A 20,061-nucleotide genomic window follows, 5' to 3' on the forward strand; every position below is an offset into this window, starting at 1 on the left:
TAATTCAATATGGTAATTTAAATTTAGATGAAGAGATGGTGATTCCAAAATTTCATTATGACACAATGACTATAGATCAAATAAGCATTCTACAACAAGCATTAGAGAAGAAAAAACACCAAGAAATGCTTAGAAAGGAGTACAAACAAAAGAAAGCATTACAAGAAATTAAAGACATCTTTTTAGATGCATTCAGCTTGCCTACTCTAGAAAAAACCAAGCCACTATTAGAATAGTTGTCAGATATTGTGGAGAAGGTAAATAATGAAGAATTAGATACAAATGCCAAAATTTTGGAATGATCTGAAAGAAAGTTCCAAGGAAAAGTGAATGAAAAGATATCTAGTGATATAGTAATGTCACAAGTTTCTTTGGCAAATAAGGTTGAGGATGTGAAGAAGGCACTTGAGAATATTTTCTCATTGTACACCAAATTGTGTGATCCCACACTCTTCTCCCAAGACACCAAACATAGACTATTGAGCCTAGAGAGGAATCTAAGCATATCAAGTACACAACTACCTAAGAACTTAGCTCAGTGTAAGAAGCATTTCCATACATTGCTTCAATCACTGAGTCAATTAGTTGTGTTAATAGAAGAAGAGGCTAATTTAAGAGCCAAATTGACATAAATTCAAGCCTCTCTCACCCCACACATGGAAATCCTCGACAAAGAATTAGGCTAAGCAAAAACTTTGTTGAAGAAAGATCTTAATCTTTCTACATCAGATGGCATAGTAAACCTTGCAGCCAATCTCACCATCCAAGTGAAGTCACTAGATGTTTCATGTGACGATTGGGATACAACTCTAAAAATAATTGTGGAACTCCATAAATCCTTTTTGGACAAATACACTATAAGTGTATAGACCCTTTGACATAAGTGTCAAAAAGGAGGAGATAAACAAAAGGGGGAGATAAACAAACAAGGGGAGATGAATAAAAAGGGAGATAAATAAGAAAGGGGGAGACAAGTTAAAAGGAGGAGAGAATAATGAAAGGGTGAGATGAATAAAGAAAATGAGAAAGCATGAACAAAGGGGAGTAATCAAAACTCCAAGAGATATAGCAAAAATAGAAATAGAGTAGACCAGATATTAGTAGAGGTAGAGAATAAAGAGTATAAGTGCATTGAAGACAAAGAGTATTAGTTAGTAGATAAAAATCTACTCAAAATGGAGAATAGATTTTGGATATAGAATAGACATACTAACTCAACGGGAGTTATAGATTTTGAGGTACATAGGTTATTGCAAAATTTTGAAAATTTTGAAGTTTTGTATATAAGTTGAGTCATGGATACGTTATACTCAAGAAGATCATATTGTTTTCATATATTCAAATGTTTTTGACACTCATGTCAAAGGGGGAGATTGTTGATCTCAAATTGGTTTTAACAATTGAGTGTCAACACACTTAAGACATTTACTTAGTTTATGCCAAACTAATAATGCATGCTGAATATAATATGTAAATGCAAGACCATGCCAAGTTGTAATGAGTGTCGAGTCACTCATGTGCTAAGTCACTCAAGTGCTAAAAAGATAGACCATGCTAAGTGATTCAAGTGCCAAGTGAATAGTACATGCTAAGCAATTCAAGTGCCAAGCCAAAAGTAGAATTATAGTGTATGTCAAGCATCAGTAACTACGTATGTCAAGTAACATAGATTGGATAGATTTGTTTGTTATGGCACAAAAAACTATGTAAACCATTTTTTAGCTGACATAAGGATAAATTTCAATTCTTTAGAGATAAGGACAAATCTATATGCAAAATCCCTATGCAATTACATGTAGCCAATTAGAAAATGGGAAGGTTTAAGTGGAAAAATGGATGAATCTTAGCCACAGATTCATACCTAACCCTAAGCCACCTAAGTCTTCTTAAACAGAACAAAGCCTTCAACTTATTATGAGAGAGAGAAGAGAGTTGAGAGCATTGTGAAGGGGTGAATGATCAAATTGAAGAAGATAGTTTGTAGAGCATTCAAGGTGACTTAGCAGTGATAGTGAATTGTAAAATTAGTTAAGTGAAGAATAGAGGATAGAGGATATAGCATTGTTACATCAGATCATGAAGGATCAAATAGAGACTAAATATAGGTGATCTATTATTAGGCAAGCAAGTTCCAACTGCTAGATCTATGCTAAGACATTTTGACAGGTGATTTCAGTTAAATCTCCTAAGTAGAGTGGTCCTAACCAGCCTTATCAAATCCTTTAACAAGGTGACGTTAAAAAGTCAATGATCAGAAGTCCTTTGACCAGGAAAACTTCTAACATGGTGTTAAAATCCTCTAACAAGGTGGGACTTAATAGGCTTAGTAAGACTTTAACAAGGCAGGCCTTTCATAGGGCAGATCATGTGTCATGGTCAAACCATTGTAGTGAAGATTTGTGGGTGTCATCCCCACCCCAGTTTTACCTTCTCATTTGGAGGGTTTTTGGGCAATCATATCTAGTGTTAAAGTGTGTGTATGTTTAATTTATTACTAATTTGCCCCCCACCCCCACCTTAGAAGTTTACCTTTCCCACTTGTAATTCCAACAATAGGGTGAATTGACCTCATTTGATCTTGATGTGATGTAATCTTCCTTTCTCTTCCATGTCTTTTTCATCTCATCTTTGACATTCTCAACATCTATCTTTCCTTTACCTTTATTGAATATTCTATTAGGTGCCTTTGACCTTGCTGGATGATTTTTGCTATGTGACTAGTTCTTGAATAGCTAACATGTAGCTTAACTCAACCATATGTTGTAGTCACTTCTAGAATGTGTTCTTATGCAATTTTCAGCAACATGTCCATACTCTTGATAATAGTGACAACTATACCTTGTATTATACTCCCAATTATAAGAGTTGTGATTGTGATTTACATTTTTCTACTTGTTTGATGACCGTTTAGGCTTGGATCTGCACTCATATGCTCTGTGTCCATACTTCCAATGGTTATAGCAATGTCCTTTAAATCTTTGTGTGCTTATGGTCTTGGTTCTACATTCATGTGCCTAATGTCCTTGTTTGTTGCATTTGTGGTAGTGAACCATGAATTTCTGCTTAGGATTCTGATTTGTAGTCTTGATCTTGTAAAAATTAGTAGTATGACCTATCATACCACAATTATGACAAGTAGGCTTGGAGTTCTTACCTTTGTTACTTCTTTTTTCACCATTTTTGAATGATTCTTCTTCTTAAATACTAGTGTAACCTAATCTTGTAGTATCACTGTTGGATCTAGGGGATCTCATCAATTGTTCAAAGTACTTGATAGCTTCACTAGGTCTATTGAAGCCTTCAACAAACTATTTTTCTCTTTTCAGATCTTTTCTCAGTTGTTCATTCTACAACTTTAGTGTTGAGATCTCAGTATCCTTTTCATTTAGTTCATGATGTGTAATCATCATTTGACTTAATGTTTCTAGTTGCATGTTAGCAATCCTATTTTCCTCTGATGTTTTCTCATCTAGTCTATTGGTCAAAATCTTTTTCTCATATTTAATCATGACTTTTTCTTCTATGGCTTTATTTTTCTATTTAGTGACTTCACAAAGTAATATTGATTGGACTTCTTGTTCTACCTTGAGATTTCTAACCTCTTTAGTTAGGGTTCCATTATTTTCCATTAGATATGCAAGTGTCACATCAAATTCACTTGTATTTCCATTTGCAAACAATTTAGTAGTATCAATCTCCTTGTAATGTGTGTCATTCTCTTCAATAACTATTACGTTCATTCTTTTTAATGATTTCTTTAACTCATATGTTGCTTCATTCAGCTGATGTAGGGCAAGTTTTATTTTAATCTTCTGGTTCTCAATAGTTTTTCCCAATTTGTAAACTTCCATCTCCAAGATATTTCCTTAAAGTTGTTACACTTTTCTTTCAGAGAACTCTTTCTCTAATACCAATTGTTGGAAATAAAATAGGGAAGTAAACTCTAAGAGGGGGGGTGACTCAGCACTTAAAAATTTCAATCTCAAAAACATTCACCACACATCCATCTCATAATCTATGCATATAAACTAAAATATCAAATTAAGCATATACCTCCATAGCATAAAAGTAAAACATTCAATCACATATATGACACAAGATATTTGGTTACCTAGAAACCCTCCAAGGAGAAGGTAAAAGTAGGGCAGAGATGACACCCAAAAATGTTCACTACTATAGTAATAAAGTGTATCTAATGAAGGTTACAATTTTTTGATCATTAGACATGATCTACCCTATGAAAGTTCTACCCTGTTAAAGGGTTATAAAGACTATTAGGTCTTACCCTATTAAAGGATCTCTACACCCTATTAGAAGTGTGCCTGATTAAAGGACATTAACTTACAATGAAGTAAGTACCCTATTAAAGGATTTACAATATCATATTAAGACTACTCTGTTAAGAGATTTAACTGATTCACCTTTTAGAATGTCTCAGCAATGATCCTTCGGTTAGCACTATGTTGCTTGATGATAGATCACCTCTTTCCTAATGTGTACTTGATCCTTTTTTATCAAATGTATCTCTATTGTCTTTAAATTCCCTTCCTCTATTCTCCTCTAACTAAGTCTGCTATGTATCTTAATTCACAATTCCTTAGCCACCAAGAAAGCTTAGTTTGTGCATGCAAACCTTTCTCTATTATTGTTCCACACTCATAAAAAGTTTAGGGTTTTTCCTCCTTAAGAAGACCTTGGTGATTGTGATTCACCCATATTGCCACTTAATCCTTCCCTTTTACTGATTGGATAGATGTAATGCATAGGGATTCACGATTAAGATTCATTTTTATCATCAAAGATTGTAAAACAATCCTTAAGTCAGCCCAAAAATGGTTTACATAAAAGTTTGTGCCATTATAAACAACTATGTCAAAATTGTATAGCATATCATTTGAAGTCCTTGATGCTCGACATCAACTATAACTTCAATATTGTAACTTGACCTTTAAATGGCTCGACATCCATTGAGCACTCGACATCTAAATAACTTAGCACATACTATTTTCTCAACACTTGAGTGACTTAGTACTTACTAGTTACTTGACACATACTAAACATATGTCGGTCAACATATATTATCTGACAACTTATGCTCAACATGTATTACTTGTTCGAAATGAAGTAAGTAAATGAATTAAGTATATTGTCACTCATATGTCAAAACCAATCTGAGATCAATAATGTTGTTGGTGGTTTTTCCAAAATTGGGTTTCCATGTAAAATCCTAGTGTCAAAATTGTGATGAATTCTTTATTTGTATTTACATTTGATAATGTTTTCATTATGCAATGCAAGTTATGTTTATGATAGTTTTACAGTATGGATTGAGCAATAGTAGGATAAGAAAAATAGTGAAGTGTTTATTGTTTAATTATTCAAGTGGTACATATTGACCTTGAGTAATTGATTCAACCCCCCACCCCCTCTTTGTTATTCTAAATATTTCTAGAAAGGATATCATCTATGTGAAGGAGTCAGTGTATTGAATCAATTTTGTCACCCGTTTGCAAGAACATTCATATCTTGGTCATTTACAAGCAAGTTAGGCCTAGAATTGAGCTAGGGTATTGTATAGAAGTTGGAAACATAAAACCAAAAAAATATTTTAGAGAATCAAAAAGGGTATTCAAAATGGTGATTGGTTTTTAATCCCCTTTGGAAACTTTGTTTGAAAATACCCAAAAACTAGAAACGTGGACCTAAGTGGGGCTCTAGCGTAATAGGTCTATATTGTCAAATTTTACAAAGAACTTTTCAAACTAAGTTGATACATTTCAAAATAGATATGTTAGGATTCAATACACTCCTAATTGGATCATAAAGTCCTTTGAAAAAAATTTGGGGATGCATGGAAAGATAGGCCTAGAAGGCAGAGTGAACTTATCTCAATTGACTGGGAGTTTAAGGTGTTGGTGTTTGAAAATGCTAGAGGGTTTTCAATTTTCCCACTGAGAAAGTGACACATCTAGGGGCAGCTAACTCCTATTTTCAACATGCCATTTCTGACAACAGGCCAACTATAAGGCATGACCCTTCTTCTACTTTATGCTCTACAAGACCTAGTCGAGTAGACCTCAGATTCAATCGATATCATACCAGTGCAAAACATATCCTTGAATCTATTTACTGCATATGAAAATCCCTTATTTCTCCTAAAGACTTATGAAATGACATGGACCTATAGTAGTTAGGTATAGATCTATGGATCTCAAAAGTTGAGTGAGGATTCAACTTTTATGCCCACTTCAAACATGAACAACTAAATTTATTTCAATAAAAGATTTGTGCAAATGCCATTCATATTAGCTTGCATCTGATTTAGTGATTAGTGGCTTATCCATTGGGACATAGAGTCATTACCAGCAGGATGACCTAACTTGCTTACATTACAATCAAGTTTATCAATTGAAATTCCCTAATCCCATTCTTATGCAATATCCCCTTCATACACCCAAAAACCCTACCAAAACGATGAAGCATTTACTTAACTACTTGAGTCAAAAGCAACAAAGATCTGATACACACTTCATCCAAAATGTCTTAAACCAAATGAACATTATCCTATGCAAGAACCAACTTCATATTTGGAAAATTCAGGTTCTCTCGATTCCGATGGTATATTGGAGTGCCAATTTTTGATAAAAATTGCCCTAGATATGGCCTTTTGAAGTTCTGAGTTTGACTCCATGGCTCTCACACATTTTACAAAAATTTAAACTTTAATAAAGTTGAAACTATATTAAAGATCAAATTTTATTTAAAAAATTTTCTCTGCACGTGAAAGTCCAAGAAGAATAAAATAAGTTTTTATTTGAGACCCCTGAATTTATCCTACCCTTTCCATCTGAGTCAAACTTAGTTTGACCAGCCTATGACATGTGTCAACATGAGATTCGTCCACCCTGCCACTATGTCAGTGACACATGTCATCTTCTCGCTAACTCTCTATGTTATCTTCCCTGCATCTTTCTTATAGCGAGTTAACGAGAACCCTCAGATCTGTTGCATGACATGATCTGGTGGAACTGAGACATTCGCTACCACATCACTGCTTAGTTACACCGCATACCCCTACTAATCACCATTATCACTTTGTGACTGGTCCACCTAGTCTACATCATCTACCATGTCACTAACACGGGACCCACAATTTCTTTTTGTATCTCACCATTTTTTGAATTTTTCGGCTAGTCACTATGTCACTAGCTAGAATTTCTTAGATTTTTCGGCTAGCAACTAGCCAAATTTTTTAACTTTTTAGCAACCTTATGTTATTACTAATGTCATCATCAATCTTGCTCACTGCCACTTGGCATTACCTGATTCATTGCTTTGTTATGGAAGAAGGACCCACGTCGCTTATTTGGCTCTCGCCGAATTTTGCAAATTTTTTGACTAGTGGCTACCTCGCTAGCTGAAATTTTTCACCACTTTCCAGTGGCGAGATAGCGAGTCGTCAAATTGTGGAATTTTTCAATTATTGCTGATGTTATCTATCTGATATGTGCTTTTGTTCAAAATACATCTATGTCTGATCGACCATGGGCCCACACAAACAACTCGTGTCCTTCAAAAGCCCTGTTCTCTTAAACATCCTTAATATTATGTGCTTTGGTATTTAAATACATCAGAATGGTGTCACCCAATGAATGTGGGATAAAGCAATCTCATCATTTTCCCTTTTGCTTTCCTCTCCACGCGGTCTTTCCTTATTTTTTCATTGCAAATTCTATTTTCACATGCTGCTGACTGTGTTTTTTCCTTTAGAAAATGTGGCTTCAAATTGGCGTGAGGCATTTTTCTGATGTTGTTGATTGCTTCTCTTGCCTGTGTTCTATTCTTGGATTGCGCTGATTATCCCTCTTCGATGTCTAGGTTTCTCTTTTTACGCAGGTTTCCCTTTAGTGGAACACGTTTCCTTGAAACATTTTTCAAGCATGGGTGCTTTTCATTTACTGCCCATGACACCTCTGCGGCTTCCTGTGCTATGCATGATCTATTATGCAGCTTTTTTGAATGCATGGACTATTTTAATGGTGGCTTTAAACTCTTAGTCTGGACATTGCCTTTCACCTTGCTTGGCATTGACTCCCCCTTTTAAAACATGCATTTCACTCCTTTAAAAAGTCATGGGCTATTCTACTTCAGCGTATAATACTCCTTGTTCTTTTTGAAATGTGAGTTCTGGTGACTCATGGCTTCTACTACTTTGAAATATGGAGATGAAACAGTGGTCAGCATGGGATCTCATGCTCATTCCACATTGCATGGGGCTTTGCTATGCTAAATCATGGGTCTTTTTGGGCGTGTTCTTTCCTCTTGCCTACGTGGAGAATCTAATTGCCTACGCTCCTTTGCTTTGACCTGTGCTTTTCCTTTTGTCTACTGCATGGGTTCTTACCTCTCTCACTACAAATTCCTTCTTGAAGGCGTGGGGTCTTTGCTTTACTGCAACGTCCTTTCTTTCACAATACATGCTCTATTATATAAAGATGTTGTGGCTTTGTTTTTAATTTCTACGCCAGTCCTTTTCTTTTAAAACCATGGACTCTTGTTGTGTCAGCGTGGAACTCCAAAGTTCACTGGAAACTTTGTTTCCTTTTAACACCCATAGTTGTTGCTCTTAACGTTGACCGCTCCTTTAATTTTTTAAAGTTGAGTCTAGTTCAAACTTTGGGCATATCCTTTGGATATGTTGCGGATTGCTCTGTCTATTGGCATGTATGCATCTTTTCATGGCACAAAGATGTTTATTATATGCATTTGACTCTACCTTTAAAGCTTCTAGTTCCTTCCTTTATGGGCTTTCATTCAGGATCAAATGCCTTTTCTACTGAAAGTCCACAAACCTCTACCTCTTGTATAGGTGCAAGGTTCTCAATATGAGCATTTAAACAACAAGATGCTCCTAACATTTTAATGCAAATATTTACAATACTCGCTGATACCTCCATCCTTTTTCATCCCATCCATCAACCCAATGAAATAGTCACTATTAAAATGGGATCTAATGAAAATAAACCTTGAAACCCATCCTGATTATTTTCCTTACCAATTTGACATGATTAGTTGAGCCCCAAAGTGGGTCCAGCTAAAAAAAAATTTCGTTCTCAGACAACTGAACCTTCAAACTAATCCACTGACCTTCTCAGACTGACTGGAATTAATTTTGATCATAGATTGATTGTTAAAAACTCAATTTGTCACTTTCTACTAACTGTCACTTTTGATGTCAGGAGGCCTGTTGACTGCCTTTGAAAATTGACCCGAACCTCTGACTGGGTCCTGAAATTGAACACATTGATTCTTTGCTCTACACTCTTGTACCCTATCAAATCTTGTCTCGTGATGAATTCCCAGTCAAAAGATATAGACTTTCAAAGTTTTCTTCTCAGATGTACTTGCAAGAAAATATGTTAGAAAACAAAAAATTGGGTTTGGACTTGGCCTTGAAAACTGAGTTAACTGACACTTGGGAAGACAAAAACTGGGTCATTGGTTCTCTGTCATGAGGACATTATGGATCTATGATTTGGGCTCATGACGAATAATAGGACACAAATGGAGAGCAGTCAAAGTGGGCTACTTGGATTCTGCAGATTAAAAGCACTGACAGAAAACAATTTTGGCAAATGGAATTGACCTGGAAAAGTGTGCATATGGATTTGTCAAGACTTAAAAACTGACACACTTGGAGTATTTTTAGAGGACAACATAGTGGTACAATCCATTTGATCTAGGAAATCACAATTTTCAAGATATAACATCACGAACAGGAGTTCCAATCAATCTGCAAATGCTGACACCAGTAAAAAGATAGAAATTGCATTTGGAATTGCATTTGAAAATTGATCAAACAGATTCATCATAAGCTGAAACTTTAAACATAACAAGTCCCTGATGTCTAAAATACAATGCAAAAGAAATTTTCTCATTTTAGTCAATTGGTCAAAAGTTATAATATGTCAAACAGGGCTTCCTAGAATTATGCACAATGTGCATCAACATGACAAATTTAAATGACCAACTTTGAGGGAGTCAAAACCCTATCAAATGGACTCGAAATGACTTAAAATCTGAAATATAGGCTCTCAGGTATGGACACTAGATACTCCCAAAGTTGCAGGTTATGACACATTTTTGGATGCAAGATATTCAATGGCAAAAATTACCTCCTATCGTTGTTTGATCTTTAGGGTAAAATGCAAATTAGACTAGTTCAAAACAGGACTTCGCCAAATAGCTCAGAATATCAATTTATCATTACAGAATATGTGAATGGGCTAAATGAAGGGTGTTAGAAACATTGAACACCATTTATGCATTAACTCAACAGCGAGGTACATAGGCTTCACAAAGCATTTATAGGCCTGATTTTCTCAAAAAATTTGAAATGTGACTAAAAATGAAGCATGCAATTTTTAGTCCCAACAATGGCTCTATCTGGGGATGCATGCCCCCTGTGGGCATGGCAAGATTTTAGATCTCTGGGAGAAGTAGACCACACTCCTAAACTTCAAAAACTCTCCTGAACAACTTTATTGAAAATAGGGAAACAATTACAACTACCAAGATTATGTATACACGATGGCCCCGGGCCACTGAACCTCAACAAAATTGTTTACCTCTATCATAAACATAATTCTCATCTAGACTTTCATGAGGTAAACTGAAATTTCTTCTCCTATCAGTTTCACCAAATTTTATTATCATCATATAACAAACCACTTGGCAAAACAAAATCAATACCTTCACTTTCATAGTGCATATTAAAACTTGACACAATTTCAACCTTTTTCTCACTATGAAAAAGAACATCAACCTGCTCATGAATAGCGACATCAAACTGAAACTCATCATTACTGATTGATTCATGCATGTTGTATACCAGAAGTGCAAAGTGCTCATTCTCAACTTCACAGAAAAAGCTATATATATCATGCATTTTTAAGTCACCTTGACTTTGCATTTCCTCAAGTGTTGCCAACTGAATGTCAAAAGAGCAGTCAAATTTATATTCACACATGACATCATCATCACAATTTGAAAATATTGCATAACCTTCTGATGCATTCTCATAATTGAAGTGTTGATTGGCTTTTACCTCATTTGAATCATTATAGAACTTACCATGAAGTGTCAGTTTCTCTTCAAAGACAACTCCATTGGACACTTCATCTTCACACTCACCAAATACAACATCATTAGAAGATTCAACATCAAAAATAGAAGAACAATAATTTGATATGTTATAGCAACATGACAGTGTATCACAATTTGCATCTAACCCCGCTAAACCTGAAACCTCCATGTCATCTTCAAATAATGGGTGACTCCATGTAGTGATCCTTTCTGAACATTAGGAGAAAACATGGGTTGCTCATCCTTACAAGCATCATCATATAAAACATTATTATAGACTTTAAAATCACTACCCACCCTATCCTCATGGAAACTTTCAGCGTATGAAGAAAAGTTAGAACTGTATGAAGACTCCTTTTCTATTTCTTCTACCAAACATATAGTGTTAATAGTTACACTCTCTTCATTAGCTTGTTTAGGATAACCATTATGAACAGACTATGATTCATTCCTAAACACCTCACTACATATTGGATTTTTATTGTTTGATGTAAAAGCATTTGACAACCCTTTACTATAGTCTTCAAATTCACTATCATTAACTAAACTCAACATTTTTTTATCTTCATAACTTGAGGACAAATCACTCTTAAAATCTGCATTGGCTAACTGATTTGTATGATGCAAAAACTGAGATGCATTTTCCTTTTCAGAATTAGAGGAAGAATTCATACCTTCAACTTTAGATGAATGTTCACTGCCATCATTGCTTTCTTCTACCCAATCAAAATCAAATTCATATGAAGGCAAACATACAGTGTCTTTTACCTCACTATGATTTGAGCAACCACTCTCATCATCTCCTTCATATGATGCTTCTTCATTGTACATCAGATAAAAAAATTCATTTTCATCATTTGGAAGATGACTTATAGCTTCTTCATAACCACATTGAGATTCATATCTTTCTAATTCATTATTAACATAATGCAACCTCTCAATAAGACAATTCAATTCTTGCCTATCCAATAGATTAAAAGAATACAACTTACCATTTATTGTTGAAACATTATCAACATGTGCATTCTATTCTTCTGATTGTGGCTGAGATGACTATGATTCACACTCTTCACTTTGTGTTAACTCTCCATGGCATGTCATATCAACAACATCAAACTCATGATTAGAGAGATAACTTTCAGCCTTCTTACTTGCACAAGATTGAGATCTAGGTTCAGCAACTTCAAAATTGGAAACATTAGTAATATCATCATACACATAATTGTCATGAGAAGAACTTTTTGTTGTAACTAATTTTTGATCTATAAAATCAACATGTCACTGAAACCTATCAGAATCTGAAATATCATTCACTGCTATAGCATCATGAACATGTGTGTTTCTATTTGCAACTAGACTAACCTTTCTCATACACACATTCTAAATTGAATTCTCAATCTAATTATAACTTACAACAGGGGTGTTGACATTTTGTTTTGAAACTGAAATATCAACATTGTGTTCCACTTTTCTTTCAAACACATTATATCGGCAATCATTCAAGGTAAAATGACCTCTAGTCAATCCATACTTCATATTATTCTCAATGTCTCTAGCGATCATAAAAGCCTGATATAATGTCTAGGGTTCTTTATCCCTTAGTAGATAATTCATTTTCTTATCAAATGCATCAAAATAAATAGCTAAACACATTTGATCATCAGGTCTATAACTCTCAGGTATTTCATTCAAAACTCTTGCAAATCTGATATTAAATTTAGGGACAAGTTCATCACTCTGAATATGAATCTTCAAGAACTTATCATAAGAATTAGATATGCTTACCTATTCTCCAAATTGCTCCATGAAGGCTGAATGCAACTCACTCTAGGATGAAATAAAAAGTGTTGGTAAAAAAGAAAACTAGTCTCTAGCATCACCTTCTAAGGTCTGAACAAATAGCTTCATGTGCACATCCTCATGAGCAATTTTGTAGTCACCCATCAAATCAATGAACAACTCAATATGATGACCAGCTAAAACAAGATGGTTCCCACTAAACTTAGGCAAACTTTTCCTAACATCATTAGGAATGACATTTGGGAAACCATGAATACCATTGAAATTCAATGGCATATACCACTTGGTAGAAATGGATCTAGGCATTTCATTAATTGGTTGCATCCTAGATGAACTAAATCTTGACATTCTTAACAAATTTGAACCTCATTCACCTATAACAATTTCATGATTTGTATTTTGCAGCAGATCTATACCCTTCTACCCATTTCAACTTTTGAAATACACTTCACCACTTAAAAAACAACCAACTGAAACTGATCTAATGAAATGTATAACCTTAAAACCATTCTCCTCTTCTCAGTGCTAAAATTTCACTTGATGGAGAACACACTTGTATAAAAATCAATTTTCATGGAAAGAAAATACATGAAAATGAGAATACCTTTAGTGTTGTTGCATGAAACCACTGATCTGCTGATTGGCCTGGTGCTAACATGAATTCCTCACACCACTGATCATAACCTTACAAAGTCGCCATCTCCTTGAGGAGAGAAATGAAATCACAGTAGTGATTTGCATTTATCATTTCAAAAACTTTTAACAGCAAATCAAACAACACTTTGAAACTTACTGGTCAAAAACTTATATAGATCTCTCTTCTTGCTTGAAAATTTACACAACTTTCAGATCTGCTTATTTCAACTAAAAACTCTTTGAAAGCAATTATACAACTAATCTACATTGGTTCAAGGATCCTTTAGATAGAGTCGCCACTTACTTATGTGAGAAATATTTGAAACATAATTTGCATCATTATAGATTTGAACTGGAATTTCACTTTGTAGAATTTTGCAAAACTTTTAAACACTTACAAGAAGGAAAACATCTTTAAATAATTCTGACTCTGAATTACAACAGTATTTTGAAAGCAACAACCAGCTGACTTGACTGAATATGAACACTCTTAGCAACACAATCTTTATTCAACCTTGAAAAATACTGTTGTAATGGATAAAACTTAACTAGGGTGCATGATTTAGAGTAAGAAAACTGGAAAGAACATTAGAGAACTTACTGCTGAAACTTTTTTAATGCACTTCTCCTACTATATTGAATCTCCTCTTTTCAAATTCTCAAGGTTTGTCTTAAATCTAATTCAATACAGTCCCCAGTAGAGTTTCCATTTTGTTGGTGTTTGAAAATGCTGGAGGGTTTTCAATTATCCCACTGAGAAAGTGACACATCTAGGGGCAGCTAACTCCCATTTTCAACATGCCATTTTTGATAGCAGGCCAACTATAAGGCATGACCCTTCTTCTACTTCAAGCTCTACAAGGCCTAGGTGGGTAGACCTCAAATTCAATCGATATCATACCAATGCAAAACATATCCCTGAATCTATTTACTGCAAATGAAAACCCCTTATTTCTCCTAAAGACTTATGAAATGACATGGACCTACAGTAGCTAGGTGCAGATCTATGGATCTTAGAAGCTGAGTGAGGATTCAACTTTTATGCCCACTTCAAACATGAACAATTGAATTTATTTCAATAAAGATTTGTGCAAATGTCATTCATATTAGCTTGCATATGATTTAGTGATTAGTGCCTTATCCATTCAGACATAGAGTCATTACTAGTAGGACGACCTATCTTGCTTGCATTACAATCAAGTTTATCAACTGAAATTCCTTAATCCCATTCTTATGCAATATCCCCTTCATACACCCAAAAACCCTACCAGAACGATGAAGCGTTTATTTAACTACTTCAGTCAAAAGCAACAAAGATCTGATACACACTTCATCCAAAATGTTTTAAACCAAATGAACATTATCCATTCAATTACAAAGTTAATGACACATGAAGAATTAGGAGACAGAATTAGAGAACTCAGATAATTCATGTAAATCTCCTTTTGTATTTATCCTTGGAAAGATTAAATACAGTAAATGGTAACACAAAATGTAACTCAAGATAATTCATATGATCTAGCCTCAATATCTAGTACTTCAAAATAACAATGCATAACATGAAAATGAAAATCTGCACAGGGTGGATGTGTGGCCTTCACTATTGGATCTTAGCTCAAAGTCAAGAAGTAAAAACATCTACAATCCTGGTTTTAACATTAGAATTGGAACCCTACTAGTATTACCCAGAGCAAACTGCCAACCACCACAAATGAGAAGAAGAATGAAAGATATGGGAAAGAAGCAATTTCCCGAATTAAATCTGAACATGACACTTGTCCACCCTAAAAACCTTCTCAGCAAGTTAAAATCATCTTTCTTATCTTTTCCCTCTAGCTGAAAAATCAAATCCCCATCATTCTACCCTTCAAAGGTATCAAAATATCTCAGAAATCTAATGATGAAAGGATGTAACTAATTTTGGTGTTGAAATGAACTCAGTAAAAGTAACAAATTAGTTGAAAATGGCTTATAGGATGCAAGAAAATTGTTTAAGTTTGATTTTTTTCACATTCAGATTCCAAAAGTTTTTCAAAACTGCCCTGCAACAAACTCTGATGATTAATGATCACATTTACCTATTTTGTTGCCAATGCCCCTGATTTCAAAAATTGACCTATAGCTCAAATTGGTGAGTACCTATGCAAGAATTGACTTCATATTTGGAAAATTCAAGTTCTCCCAGTTTTGATGGTATATTAGAGTGCCAATTTTTGATAAAAATTGACCTAGATATGGCCTTTTGAAGTTCTGAGTCTGACTCCATGGCTCTCACATATTTTACAAAAATTTAAACTTTTATAAAGTTTGAAATATATTAAAGATCAAATTTTATTTAAAATTTCTGCTCTGCATGTGAAAGTCCAAGAAGAATAAAATAAGTTTTTATTCGAGACCTCTGAATTTATCTTGCCTTTCCATCCAAGTCAAACTTAGTTTGACTAGCCTGTGATATGTGTCAACATGAGATTTGTCCACCCTACCACTATATCAGTGACACATGTCATCTTCTCACTAGCTCACTATGTTATCTTCCCTGCATCTTTATTATACCGAGTTAATGAGAACCCTCAGATCTGCCACGTGGCATGATCTGGTGGAACTGAAACATTCGCTACCACATCACTGCTTGGTTACACCGTATACCCTTGTTGACAACCACTTGTCACTCTATGACTGGTCTGCCTAGTCTGCATCATCTGACATGTCACACTGACACAAGACCCATAATTTCTTTTTGTATCTCGCCAGTTTTTTCAATTGTTTGGCTAGTCGCTATGTCACTAGCCAAGATTTCTTAGATTTTTTGGCTAGTGACTAGCCGGATTTTTTAACTTTCTAGCAACCTCATGTTATTGTTGATTTCATCATCAATCTTGCTCACTGCCACTTGGCATTACCTAATTTGTTGCTCTATAATGGAAGTGAGACCCACGTCGCTTATTTGGCTCTTACCAGATTCTACAAATTTTTTGACTAGTCACTACCTCACTAGCCAAAAATTTTCACCACTTTCCAGTGGCGAGATAGCAAGTTGCCGGATTGTGGACTTTTTTGACTGCTGCTGGCGTTATCTATCCGATATGCACTTTTTTTCAAAATACATCTCGTACTGATTGACCATTGGCCCACACAAACAACTCGTGTTTTTCAAAAAGCCCTGTCCTCTTAGACATCCTTTATATTATGTCCTTTGGTATTTAAATACATCAGAATAGTGTCACCCAATGAATGTGGGATAAAGAAATCTCACCATTTTCCCTTTTGCTTTCCTCTCCACATGGTCTTTCCTTATCTTTTTCATTGCAGATTTTTTTTTCACATGCTGCTAACTGTGTTTTTTCCTTTAGAAAATGTGGCTTAAAATTGGCGTGAGGCATTTTTCTGATGTTGCTGATTACTTGTCTTGCCTATGTTCTATTCTTGGACTATGTTGATTATCCCTCTTCAATGTTTGGGTTTCTCTTTATACGCAGGTTTCCCTTTATTGGCACATGTTTGCTTGAAACATTTTTCAAGCATGGGTGCTTTTCATTTACTGCCCATGACACCTATGTGGCTTCCTATGTCTATGCATGATCTATTATGCAGCTTTTTTGAATGCATGGACTATTTTAATGGTGGCTTTATACTCTTAGTCTGGACATTGCCTTTCACCTTGCTTGGCACTGACTCCCCCTTTTAAAATATGCATTTCACTCCTTTAAAAAGCTGTGGGCTATTCTCCTTCAGCGTATAATACTCCCTGTTCTTTTTGAAATGTGAGTTCTGGTGACTCATGGCTTCTGCTACTTTGAAACATGGAGATGAAACAGTGGTCAATGTGAGATCTCATGCTCCGTCCACATTGCGTGGGGCTTTTCTATGCTAAATCGTGGGTCTTTTTGGGCGTGTACTTTCCTCTTGCCTACATGGAGAATCTAATTGCCTACGCTCCTTTTCTTTGACCTGCACTTTTCCTTTTGTCTACTGTGTGGGTTCTTACCTCTTACACTGTTAATTCCTTCTCCAAGGCATGGGGTATTTTCTTTACTGCAACGTCCTTTCTTTCACAATACTTGCTCTATTATAAAAATATCTTGTGGCTTTGTTTTCAATTTCTATGCTAGTCCTTTTCTTTTAAAACTATGGACTCTTGTTGTGTCGGCATGGAACTCCAAAGTTCACCGAGAACTTTGTTTCCTTTTAACACTCCTAGTTGCTGCTCTTAACATTGACCACTCCTTTACTTTTTTAAAGCCGAGTCTGATTCAAACTTTGGGCATATCCTTTGGATATGTTGTGGATTGCCCTATCTATTGGCGTGTACGGATCTTTTCATGTCGCATAGATGTTTATTATATGCATTTGACTCTACCTTTAAAGCTTCTAGTTCCTTCCTTTATGGGCTTTCATTCAAGATCAAATGCCTTTTCTACTGAAAGTCCACACTCCTCTATCTCTTGTATAGGTGCAAGGTTCTTAATATGAGCATTTAAACAATGAGATGCTCTTGACATTTTAATGCAAATATTTACCATACTCGTTGAAACCTCCAACCTTTTTTATTCCATCCATCAACCTAATGAAATAGTCACTATTAAAATGGGATCTAATGAAAATAAACCTTGAACCCCATCCTAATTATTTTCTTTACCAATCTAACATGATTAGTCGAGCCTCAAAGTGGGTCTGGCTAAAAAAAAATTCATTCCCAGACAACTGAACTTTTAAACTAATCCACTGACCTTCTCAAATTGATTGGATTTAATTTTGATCATAGATTGATTGTTTAAAACTCAATTTGTCATTTTCTACTAACTGTCACTTTTGATGTCAAGAGGCCTTTTGAATCCCTTTGAAAACTGACCCGAACCTCTGACGAGGTCCTGAAATTGAACACATTGATTATTTGCTCTACACTCTTATACCCTGTCAATCTCATCTCATGAAAAATTCCCAGTCAAAAGATATAGACTGTCAAAGTTGCCTTCTCAGATTTACCTACAAGAAAATATGTTAGAAAACAAAAAATTGGGTTCGTATTTGGCCTTGAAAACTTGGTTAATTGACACTTGGGAAGACAAAAATTGGGGCATTTGTTCTCTGTCATGAGGGCATTATGGATCTAGGATTTGGGCTCATGATGAATAACAGGACGCAAATGGCGAGCAGTCAAAGTGGGCTACTTGGATTCTGCAGATTAAAAGCACTGACAGAAAACATTTTTGGCAAATGGAATTGACCTGGAAAAGTGTGCATATGGATTCGTCAAGACTTAAAAACTGGCACTCTTGGAGTATTTTTAGAGGAAAACATAGTGGTACAATCCATTCAATCTAGGCAATCACAAATTCAAGATATAACATCACGAACAGGGGTTCCAATCAATTTGCAAATGCTGACACCAGTAAAAAGATAGAAATTGTTTTTGGAATCATGTTTGAAAACTGTTCAAACAGATTCATCATAAGCTTAAAATTGAAACATAACAAGTCCCTGATGTCTGCAATACAACGCAAAAGGAATTTTCTCATTTCAATCAATTGGTCAAAAGTTATAACATGTCAAACATGGCTTCCTAGAATTATGCACAATGTGCATCAACATGACAAATTTAAATGACCAACTTTGAGGGAGTCAAAACCCTGTCAAACGAACTCAAAATGACTCGAAACCTAAAACATAGACTCTTAGGTATGGAAATTAGATACTCCCAAAGTTGCAAGTTATGACACATTTTTGGGTGCAAGATATTCAATGGCAAACACTACCTCCTATCGTTGTTTGATACTTAGGGTAAAATGCAAATTAGACAATGGTTCAAAACAGGACTTTGCCAAATAGCTTAGAATATCAATTTATCATTACAAAATATGTGAACGGGCTAAATGAAGGGTGTTAGAAACATTGAACACCATTTATGCATTAACTCAACAGCGGAGTACATAGGCTTCACAAAGCATTTATAGGCCTGATTTTCTCAAAATTTTCAAAATGTGACTAAAAATGAAGCATGCAATTTTTAGTCCCAACATAAGGTATTAAGTCAAAAGGGGTATGTTATACCCTAAAACTTGAAGATGAAAGATCACAGACCAAATACAAGTTTGATTAAAGTGAACCCCTAATTAAATAAGATAAAAGTACATTGTATCCTAAATTCTCCTATCATTAAGATCTACCATATTCTTCCTCATATTCTTTGACCAGAGAAAATTGGTTTTATCAAGTCACAATTCATCTTGGGCAACATTATTTTGTGTCTACAAATACATGAACTAGGCTTGTCACTCTAAGAAGAATGTGATTTTTTTCAAAATTGAATTTTCCAAGGTTTATGATTGCATTGAGTGACCATTTATTCTTGCAATTCTCAAATTTCTTAGGTTTTGGCCTTACTTCATTCAATCTCATTAAAAAAAATTTGGTGATGCCTCAACTTGTGTTATCATCAATATCTGACAATATTTTACTTTTGGTAATTTCATATCCATCAAC

General features: G+C 35.0%; 1 pseudogene; it reads right to left on the reverse strand.

Annotated features, from left to right (window-relative positions):
- Nucleotides 1–11,944: 11,944 nt before the first annotated feature.
- LOC149532035 (small nucleolar RNA SNORD36) lies at nucleotides 11,945–12,008 on the reverse strand (annotated as a pseudogene).
- Nucleotides 12,009–20,061: the final 8,053 nt, after the last annotated feature.

Source organism: Cupressus sempervirens, chromosome 11 (genome assembly GCF_028749045.1).
Source record: "Cupressus sempervirens isolate cs-2001-9-10 chromosome 11, ASM2874904v1, whole genome shotgun sequence".
Lineage (NCBI taxonomy): Eukaryota > Viridiplantae > Streptophyta > Pinopsida > Cupressales > Cupressaceae > Cupressus > Cupressus sempervirens.